Source organism: Pelophylax lessonae, assembly GCF_965119305.1.
Source record: "Pelophylax lessonae genome assembly, chromosome: 6".
Classification (NCBI taxonomy): domain Eukaryota; kingdom Metazoa; phylum Chordata; class Amphibia; order Anura; family Ranidae; genus Pelophylax; species Pelophylax lessonae.
This window is the reverse complement of record NC_138773.1, coordinates 189,229,670-189,241,016: the sequence shown is the minus strand read 5'-3', so window position 1 is coordinate 189,241,016 and position 11,347 is coordinate 189,229,670.

The following is an 11,347-nucleotide window of genomic DNA, read 5'->3' as shown; positions in this document are numbered from 1 at the left end:
GTACTAAACTAAGGTCCCAAGCAAGCATCAGAGACTGCACTGGAGGGGTAAAGTGCCTAACTCCCTGAAGAAATGTACACACCAAAGGAGAATGTGGCCAAGGGCTGTTGAAAGAAGACCGCTAAGGCCGACACCTGACTCTTAATAGTGCTCAAGGCCAGTTTCTGCTTAACCAGATCCACCTTGGGGATGCTTCACCGGAGACACAACTGATGAAACACCTCCGGATGAAGGGACCACTCCCCTTGGTCAAACGCCTGCCGACTGAGGTAATCCGCCTGACAGTTTTCCACCCCGGGAGAGGGCTGGAAAGAAACGTTCTGCCCACCTTAGAATGCCGGCTACCTCCAGAGTAGCCAGGACACTTCTTGTGCCCCCTTGGTGATTGACATAAGCTACGGCCTTGGCATTGTCCGATTGAATAAGAACTGGAAATCCGGGAAGACGATCCGTCCAATGTTCCAGGCACAGTCTAAATGCTTGGAGTACCAAGACATTGGTCAGTAGTCTGGTCTCTTCCAGTGTCCAGACCCCCTGAGCAGAAATTTTGCTCCCCAGCTGAACAGCCTGGCATCCATGGTGACCACTGTCTAATACAAGGAGAGGAAGGATTTGCCCAGCTGAAGCGCCGAAGAACAAAGCCACCATATCAGGGACTATTTTGTTCCCCGACTCAGCCAGACCTGATTGTCCAGACTGTGGATTCTTGTCCCATTTGGCCAGAATCTCCCTTGCAGGGACCTCGTATGGAACTGTGCAAATGGAACCTCCTCAAAAGGTAGACACCATCAGGGTCCAGCACCCGCATGCAAGTCCGGAGGGATTACCAACTACTGGACCGCAGGAGACTAATTACAGCCTGCAGTTTCTGGCGTTCATCCAGAAGAAGGAGCACTCTGGCTAGGGCCAAGTCCAGAGTCAGACCCAGATAGTTCAGCTTTGTGGACGGAATCACAGCAGACTTCTGAAAATTCAGAATCCAACCAAACACCCTCAAGCTCGTATGGTAATTTCCAGGTTTTCCACTAGAGTAGAAAGAGGCTCTGCTTGGAGTTAATCCAAATAGCCCAGTACCACGACCCCCCAATTGGCGAAACAATGCTAGCACCGGGGCCAACACTTTCTTGGAGACCTAAGGAGCAGCAGCGAGACCAAAGGGCAAAAACTGATAATGCTCCTCTCTCCCATGGCAAAGCGGAGGAAGTGCTGTAGACCAACAAATATTGGAATGTGAAGAAAAACGTTCCTGATATCGATGAAGGCAAAAAAAATCCCCCTGATACAGGGAAACCACCACCGTGCGAACGGACTCCATTTTGAACTTCTGGACCTGGACAAAGCAGTTCAGCCCCTCGAGGTAAAGAATTGGACGCACCTCGCCTTCCTTCCTGGGGACAGTAAACAGATTTGAGTAAAAACCCCTGAAAACATTCTGAAGTCGGAACTGGGACCATCACCCTTTAAAATAAAAGGATTGCACCGCCCCCAAAAAGAGCCTGTAAGTAGACCTGTGAGTCGGGGACAGTCGCACGTTGGAAGGAAGAACCTTACCAGAGGGTAAGAACGAAACTCGATCTTGCAGCTGGACTGAATGACCTTGTGGACCCACCTGACTTGTACCAGGGGAGTCCACAGGTTCAGGAACCAGCGAAGACGTCCCCCCACCCCAGATACGGATGAGGGCGCACCTTCATGCTGAAGAGGCCTTGTCCGCGGGTCTGGAGAAGCCCGCTCTTGACTTGCTAGACCAAGTTCGCTTGGATCCTCCAGAGGAGGCCCCGAAGGGCTCTGATTCCTTGTCAGTTAACCCTGAGGGAACGGAAAAACTTATTATGAGAGGAGGAGGAGGGCCCGCGTCTACGACAAGGGTCCGTGCCCTTAGTAGCCTGCGGAAGAAAGGTACTCTTCCCCCCTGTGAGACTTTTAATGTCATCTAGGGTAGCACAAAGCAGGCAATCTCCTTGAAAGGAAAGATCTGTCAAGGCCTTTTCAGAAGTCTGGTCCACAGACAAGCATTTAAGCCGAAGGACCACTGCCGAAACAGAGAGCCGAGCCACTAGGGGAGCCGCCTCCAAAGAGGCATCACAGATAAACAGCAGCCCCTGGACCAAGTTTTGTTTGAGTACAAAGTTGCATGACCGAGCAATTGCCAGTTAAAGCAGCGCAGTGCCAGATTGCAAAAAGTGCTCTGGTCAGGAAGGGGCAAGGGGGTAAAACCTTCAGGAGCTGAAGTGGGTGGTGCAGACTTCCACTGTACTGTGCTTATTAGTTGTTTAAATAATGTTTCAGAAGCAGGTCTGAGAATGTAATCAAGTAACTGAAAGGCAGACTGCATAGCTAAAGTCTACACAATGCAGTGGCCAGCTCCTTCCCTAAAACATACACATGTAATGGGTGTTCTTTCGCTTTTAAAACCAACAAGTATCCAATAACAGCAACAGCTGGTAATATAAACTGATAGTACTAAGAAACATCAGCTGCAGATACAGGCCCCTTCCACATAAGGGACAGTCTCTATGGCCCTCTAAAAAGTGATCCACTGCACATTGGAATAGTGTTCCAATTCAAGAGGCGATCCTAACATTTTTTTAATACATGTTTATTTTTCAATTCACAAGACAATTTTGTATTGAAATACAAAGCCGCAACCATGAGCAAATATTTGGCCTCGTGATTGCAGCACGGTCCTACTGACCTCAAGGGGCGGGTTGGACAGGGATGCTGCCTGTCAGCATGTATACCACCTACTCTGGCTGCTATTGCAAGCCTTAGGTGGGTGGTTGTGGTGCTTGGACTACAACATTGTTAACTATGTAGTAGGGATGCACCGAAATGAAATTCTTGGCCGAAGCCGAATAATGATGAAATGCTTGGCCGAAGGCCGAATACCGAACGCAGTGTTTCGCATTTTTTCCATTTATTTTGCCAATTTTTTCACCATTACAATAATTAAATGGTAAAAATTTGCTTTTTACTATTTTGTGTTGCTTGTCCTCTCTCTCTCGTCCTCTCATGTCTCTCTCTCATCCTCTCACTCTCTCTCTTGTCCTCTCATGTCTCTCTCTCTCTCTCTCTTGTCCTCTCATGTCTCTCTCTCTCTTGTCCTCTCTCTCTTGTCCTCTCACTCTCTCTCTCTCTTGTCCTCTCATGTCTCTCTCTCTTGTCCTCTCATGTCTCTCTCTCTCTCTTGTCCTCTCACTCTCTCTCTTGTCCTCTCATGTCTCTCTCTCTTGTCCTCTCACTCTCTCTCTTGTCCTCTCATGTCTCTCTCTCTTGTCCTCTCATGTCTCTCTCTCTTGTCCTCTCACTCTCTCTCTCTTGTCCTCTCATGTCTCTCTCTCTCTTGTCCTCTCTCTCTTGTCCTCTCTCTCTCTCTCGTCCTTTCATGTCTCTCTCTCTCTTGTCCTCTCATGTCTCTCTCTCTCTCTCTCTCGTCCTCTCTCTCTCTCTTGTCCTCTCACTCTCTCTCTTGTCCTCTCGTGTCTCTCTCTCTTGTCCTCTCGTGTCTCTGTCCTCTCATGTCTCTCCTTACCTCCCTCCCTCCCATCTGCAGAGTCGATGTTTGCTGTATGGCTCCTGTGCCCTGTCACAGGCGGAGTACATTTGGTATCACTCCGCCTGTGACAGAAGCCGGCGCTATACAGGAAGCATCCGCTCTGCTTCCTGTAGTGCCTCCGGCTATGTTTACAGTGATGCTCGGGGATGGCGGGTCGCCAGTCCGGGACCCGCAATCTGGGCTTACCGACCCACCATCCGCGTCATTAAAAACATCATTGTTCGGCAAAATTTATTCGGCCTATTTACTTATTCGTCGGAACACCGAAAGTGCTTTTTTGGCTATTTTCGGCCGAATAATTTCGGTTGCCGAACATTCGGTGCATCGCTACTATGTAGCAAGTCTTAAGGTGACAGGTTGCAAGCAGGGGCAGATCCAGGATTTACATGACTGACTGTGTCACCTCCGACATGCCTGAACAAATATAGTGCCTTGCTTCTGGAGAGAAAAGCAGAGCAAAACGCTGTTGGGGGAAGTACGGTGATCTCTGTAAGAAATAAAAAAATGCTTGTAAATTTTACACTGTACACGTTAACTTAGCATGTATTTTGTATTCAACCAACCTCTTCTGTGCAAATACTTTATTACAGGTGATCTTCTAATGTCTCGTACACATGATCAGATAATCGGACATCTTATCGTTCGCATTTTGTTGCATGATACTAGTATTGAATTCAACAATGCGTAGTAAACGTATGATTTTTTTCATACGATTCTGGAAAAGCTTCCAGGTTGCGTAGCCACGTATCTGACAGTGCAAAACAAAAACAATGGTAGCCAGGCTTTTTTCGGGTTATTGACGTGTTTATGATCATGCGTGTTCTTTGTCTATCGATTTTTACGAACGCATACTGTACTGATTAAATGATTGTCATTCGCTAAGCTATCGTACCACAAAAGTTTTCGTGTTTTTCCTTTTAAAATTTGTTGGACGAAATGTCGTGATCAGCTGTCGAAAGCTAACAATCAGTGCGATCAATTCGAATGTAATTTTTTCCGGACGATTATCTGATCATGTGTACGAGGCATTAGACTTGCAAAAAAAAAAAAAAGAAGAAGGATCGTTCAACGCTAACAAGTGCTGTCCAGATATGTATAAAAACATTACACCTGCCTTGAGTTCAGCTTTCAAAAAATAAGCACCCTAAACTTGCCAACTTGTAAAATCTATAGTTCTTCTGTTCAGCCAGTACTTGGCTTGATTTGCCAATATAAAAAAGTGCCCTACGATCAACACAGAGAGAATACGTTCTAGATATTCACCACATGGCCACGATAGGGGACACAAATGTGAGTCACATCATTGAAAAATGAATGCTCGACTTAGGCCCACCATACATGGATCGAAAATTCAGCCGGTTCACCAGGGACCGGACAAATTTCTATCCATGTATGGGCAGGCTGGTTGTACATAAGTCAATTATCGATTGACTTATATACAACCAGCCTATTGAAAATTGTTCTCTCGATCAGTGCCACCAGCTACAGCGGACAGTGCCGATGAGTTTTCTGATGGCAGGGAAATCTCTCCACTGTCAGAATACAGTGACTAACCTGGATGGATTCCCCCATCCACATCAAGTGCATGGATTGGGGAAATAGAGTTTTTTCCTTTTATTCAACCAGTGGGTTGAATGAAAGAAAATGACTTGTGTATGGCCAGCCTGAAGCCTAGTACACACAGGTACTTCTGTCGAAGGCTCATGACCAAAAAAGGTCTGCCAACCGACTCCTGATCAGCGCTCTCATTGGCTGAGAGCGCTGACCGGAGTGTTCTGGTGGGGAGGGGCTGTCTCCCTGTCAGAACACTATAGCTCAGCAGGGGACATTGCTGTACTAACATCAGATTGGTAGCACAGCGGCTCTGACCTGTGCTGTCAGTTTTTTTTTCATTCAGCCCTCTGAGTTGAATGAAAAAAAAATAGTGTTGTGTACGAGGCTTAAGTGTTTTTTTTTGTATGTTTCTCCTGCATTACCAAAAACAATGCAAAACCAAGCAAGTGGTGCCTAAGCCTCCATTCACACCACCGCGACTTGTCAGCCTGACAAGTCGCGGTCCCTCGCGGTCCATGCAGTGATACAGGACCAGTTCTAATAGGAGTGACACAAGTCGCTACGACTTAGAAAAAGGGTCCTGTACTACTTCGGGCGACCTCGGAGCGACTTGCATAGACATTCATTATATGAAGTCCGTGCAAGTCGCGCAGAAGTCGCGGTGCACGGGACTTCACAGGTCGCCCCCGAAGTCGTGCCGCTGCAGTGTGAATACGGTCTCAGTCCTGCAGCCAGTGAAGGAGTAACATATGCAGGCAGGTAAGGGTTTCACTGCTTGTATTATCTTCAAAGCTGAAGAAAGCTGACAGCATGTCCCCAGGCAAAACAGTAAACCCACAGAACCTGTAGAACTCCACCTACGATCTAAAGAATAATTATGATAATGAGGATGATAACAATCAACATCAAATTCATACATGTATTAAAGCCACACCAAAGAACCTGTTCAACTACAATTCGCAGTATAATTATCACTCTATGAATTAGTATTAGTAATACCTGCAAAATGCTATTTATTGTTGTTATACTTTAGTTTAAAGTGATTGTAAAGTCTTTTTTTTTCTATTAACATAACAAACATGTTATACTTACCTGCTCTGTGTAATGGTTTTGCACAGTGCAGCCTGGATCCTCCTTTTCTCGGGTCCCTGTTCGGTGCTCTTGGCCCCTCTCTCCTGTTGAGTGCCCCCACATCAAGAAGCTCGGTAAGGGGCACCCGAGCCAAGCTGCAGCTCCCTCTGTCCATTCATACAGGGAGCCACGGTTTGGCCTCACCCCCTCTCTGTCTTCACTGGCTAATTGAGTTTCATTGACAGCAGCAGGAGCCAATGGAACCCCTGCTGTATCTCAATCAATCAGGAGGGAGAATCGCAGACAGCCGAGGCATTTGTGGACATTGCTGGATTGAGGGGGGGCTCAGGTAAGCATTAGGGGGGCTGATGCACACAAAGTTTTTTTATCTTAATGCATAGAATGCATTAAGATAAAAAAACCTTCTGACTTTACAACTATTTTAAACAAACTTAAATTGGATATGCTATAGTTCTTTCACTTTCATGCCTATATTCAAACACATTCTATAAATCCCAAAAATTAACTTCTCTTATTTGATCCTTTTTGGTCTATTAAATATACCTTTGGAAGCATTTTGTTGTTATATGTATTAAAAATGTGCAAAAAAAAAAAAAAAAAAAAAGACAATTATGCTTAGTACACAAAAAAGAGAAAAATCGGATAAAAAAATACCGCTTTTGAAGTGATTGTATGATAATCTGATAGTTAGTACACAGCTTTTGAGTGCTGATCATGACAATTCATGAGAAATTATCAGAAGGGACAAACATGAAAATTTTGCTTGTACGATACCAGAATGTTTAATTTGTTGAAGATTCATCCGAAAGAAACCGAGTGACTAGGACCATGCATGCTCGGAAAAGAAAGAAGACAATACAATACATGGCATTACTTTCGAAGTTGTATTCGGTCGTACAAGAATTTTTGTAACTTTAGTAACCTCTTTATTTTTTAAATAAGACTAGCATACAAAAAAAAAATGGATGATCATTTGTCCGATATTCTCATCATGTGTACGAGGCCTTAGAGCTGTCCTTTGTCCTCTGTATACTTTCCGTGTCATCTCAATGTTCACACTCCCAGTTCTTATCTTGGACTGCAGAGTGTTTAGCATTTATAAAATGTTGTAGAGATCAGGAGTGGATGAGCAGTTTATTAAACTGCTTCCCCAGGTACAAATCACCTGGTTGTAGTCTTTGTTGCACATTACAAATATCAGTGTTCACATTTCTAGCTTAACAGGGTTGCTTTATAAACCTTCCACCCACAAGCACAACAAACGGGCAGACGTTTCTTAGTTCTATCTGTATGGACTGACAGTCCCGTTTTCATGCTGGCACTCAGGTTTAACCAGTAATGGACCGGAAGGATTTCCCCCTCTAATGACCAGGCCATTTTTTGCAATTCGGCACTGCGTTACTTTACCGGAAAATTGTGCGGTCGTGCCGAAATAAAATTGGTGTCCTTTTTTCCTAAAAAAAAGAGCTTTCTTTTGATCATCTCTGCGATTTTTAGTTTTTGCACTATAAACAAAAAAAGAGCGACAAAAAACAAGATTTTTCACATTCTGCTATTTAACATTTCCCAAAAAAAAAAAAAAAAAAAAAAAAAAAAATTGTAAAACTCAAAATGTTTCATCCTTTTAGGCCAGTTTTGTGTTCTGCTTTACCATATTTTTGGTAAAAAAAAAAAAAAAAAAAAAAAAAAAATGGCAATAAGCGGATTTTGATTGGTTTGCACAAAAGTTATCACGTCTAGGGGAAAGATTTATGTCATTTTTATTATTTTTTTTTTTTACTAGTAATGGCGGCGATCTGCGATTTTTAGCGGGACTGCGACCTTACAGTAATCAGTGCTAAAAATATGCACAGTTACTGTAATAATGACATTGGCAGGGAAGGGGTTAACCTAGGGGTGATCAAAGGGTTAAGTGTGAGCTTAAGGGACCGTTTACTAACTGTGGGGGGAGGGGCTTGTGAAATTATCATAGAGACCTGTGATCCTATATAGAAGGATCACAGGCGCTCCATGATCATTTCAGAGAGAAGAACTGTCAGTTGTGTTTACAACAGCTGACCGTCCTCTCTCAGCGGGTAGCAATCGCGATTGGCGCTGGTCCTGTGGATCATCATCACCACTGCCTAGTGGGGGTGGCGCACGCTCGCCCCCAGCACCACGCGCGCGACCGACGTAGGGCTATGGCGTTTCGCGCAGCCGAGCCAGCCTGCCGTAGTTTTACTGCGGTGGGCGGTTGGCAAGTGGTTAAATACATATAGCCTAAAGCTGGCCATACATTATACAATTTTCCTATTCATTTTCCTTTAGAATCACCTTCAAATATGTAGTATATTGGCCTGCCTGAATGCAAACTAATTCAAAGTGGTTTGACCTCAAATGATATGGTTTTGGTAAATATAAAAAGGGAAACTGTACAATGTATAATGTATGGCCAGCCTTATTGTTTTCCATGGTGACTTATACACCTCTGCCGCACTACACATCCAGGCAGGTGACAGATTTGCTGGTTCGGTAATTTGGCTTCTTTTGTCTCCTATCTGCTTCTGGTCTATTCACTGAACTAAGAATCAATAAATGATTCAGCAGGTTTAACTAGGAAGTAGCAGATTGCTTTTGCTGGGTGTGCAGAACAGAAGAGGTATGTACGAGGATACCTATACAAAACTGCAAATCCTTTGGCAGGTAACACAGTAAACATACTGTATATAAAAACTGTGGATTTAGCTATTTGCCTAGAGTTCCGCTTTAGGTCTCTGTGTTGCTGAGAACTGACAAATGTAGGAATAAGAACACAGATAAAACAAATAGGTAGAATGCATTTTTAAAGTCCATTTCCACATAAATAGCACCCAACCTTCCCTTAAAAGCTCCGGTTCACATTAGTGCGATGATAGACATTGCATGTGATTCAGAGAGCACTGCTCTGAAAATCACATGCGATGTCTGTATGATGCGAAATCAGCCATAGAGATTGTATGGCTGAATTTGCATTGGATTCAGATACAACACGCACAGGACCCTTTTTTGGGTCCGTAGCAGAATCAGATCGCATGGTGGTTCACACCTATGGGATCTGATTCATGTCCGAACTGGCAGTTCGCACTGCGATATGGGAAAGGATCTGGGGGTGTCGTTAATTTTGTATTGACACCCCAAGCAATTCGCATATGGCAGTGTGAACTGCCTGCGATTTGAATTCAATGCGGGAAACTGCAGTAGATTTGCAGCATTCCTGCATTGCATATATGTGAACCGGCACTTACAACCATAATTAGGATGTAACATGTTACTAAATCACCATCCGCCACCCCAACCCAGTCCCCAATTGTGATAGGAGGTGAAGGGGGGTTTCTTGCACCCACTGTCACAATTCAAAAACAGCGTGGCCATGCCGGTTCTACAAATGAACTCCGCCTGACAGCTTGTAGTTCCCATGGAACTACGATGGCGCTGGTGAGTGCTCTAGTGGTTCATTACATCCCTGCAATTCAGTAGATGTCTTCCTGTATCGGAGGTACGAGTCTGCAGGAGCCTGATCTGCTGATCCTGGGTGCAATATGCTTTATAGACTCCCAAGAAGAAAAATAATACATGCACATTTTTTTACATTGCAAAAAAAAATGTGCATTTATTATTTATTCTTTTTAAAAGGTGAACTTGGCCTTTAAAGGCAAGTATTTTTCGTTTTTATCAAATTTGGACAATTTTTAAAGTTGTATTAAACCCAAAATCAAACATTTTATATATTGCAGCTTACAATTCCTTAGACGTGATGGCTCCATTTGTTTTCTTTCTCCTCTGTTTTCATCTGATGGTCTGTCCAGTAACACATCAGCTGCATTAGAGTGCCCCCCACTCTAGATGAATGAGCACTGGGGGGCACAACAGACAGCAGTATTGTCAGTCAGGGGAGGAGGAAAGTATTAGATGTACTACCGCTAGCAGATTTAAATCCACTAATAAATTGAAGCCAAAGTCCAGCTCAGACTGCAGTTACACAAGCGGTTAGACACTTTTTTTTTTTTGGTAGGGATAAAGGTTTTACATAAATAGAAAATGGTAATCATTGTAAGCACCCCTCCTCAGTGTTAAATGGTTTGTCTCAACAGTGTTAACTACTGATACAACTGATTTCAAAAGAACAAACAGGCTTACTGACCAGATCACCAGATAAATAAAGAAAGGAAAGCCTAAGGCCCCTTTCACACGAACGATCCGATCAGATCCGCCTTTCAGTTTTCAGGCGGACCTGATCGGATGCTCCATGCATCCCTACGGGGCAGCGGATGTCAGCGGAGACATGTCCGCTGACACCCTCTGCTATCCCATCCGATCCTGTCCGTGAAATCCGGACGTATGGAAACCTTATTTTCCATCCATCCAGCGGATCCGATCTGATGGGATCGGATGAGAACGGACAGGTGGTCCGTTCTCATCCGATTCCCCCATAGAGGACAGTGGGGATCTGACAGCTCTGTCTCTGCACACATAGCGGAGACGGAGCTGTCATCCGCCTGCTCAGCGGGGATTGGCGGATTGATACCCCGCTGAGCAGAACGGACAGTGTAAAAGGACCCTAAAAAAGAAAACGAATGTAGCCATGACATCTAAGAATTGGTAAGCTGCAATATGATAAACGTTTGCTTTTGAGTTTAATACTACTTCAAATAGTGGAAGCTTTATTCCACTAAGCTTTGTTGCCTCATCTACAGATTTGTAGAAGCCTGCAAAGCACAAGTGAGGCATTTTTTATGCACCTGCCCCTGCAGGCTTTTCAAACTCTGTGGTGAGCCTGTTACAGCCATTGCATCTTGCAATCTCTTACATAGGTTGTCTGAATGCAGCCGCGGGCAGCTCCAGGTGAATAAACAACCCCCTTATTCACATTTTTTACACCTATATGAATGAGGCTTTAGGAAATCTAGAAAGGGCACATCAATTAGGTATCATTTTAGGCCCTGTAACTACCTGGTTCTAGAGTTATCCACCTGAGCCTAAACACCTGCCCAATCTAGTACTAGCATGTTTAATAAGACACTCATATCTACAGGCAAGAGACACCATGTACACTGTGTGAACCTCTGCCAGACTCTCTGACTGCAGAGACCTCGGTCTTCTTAAACATTGCAGCAAAAAAAAAAAAAA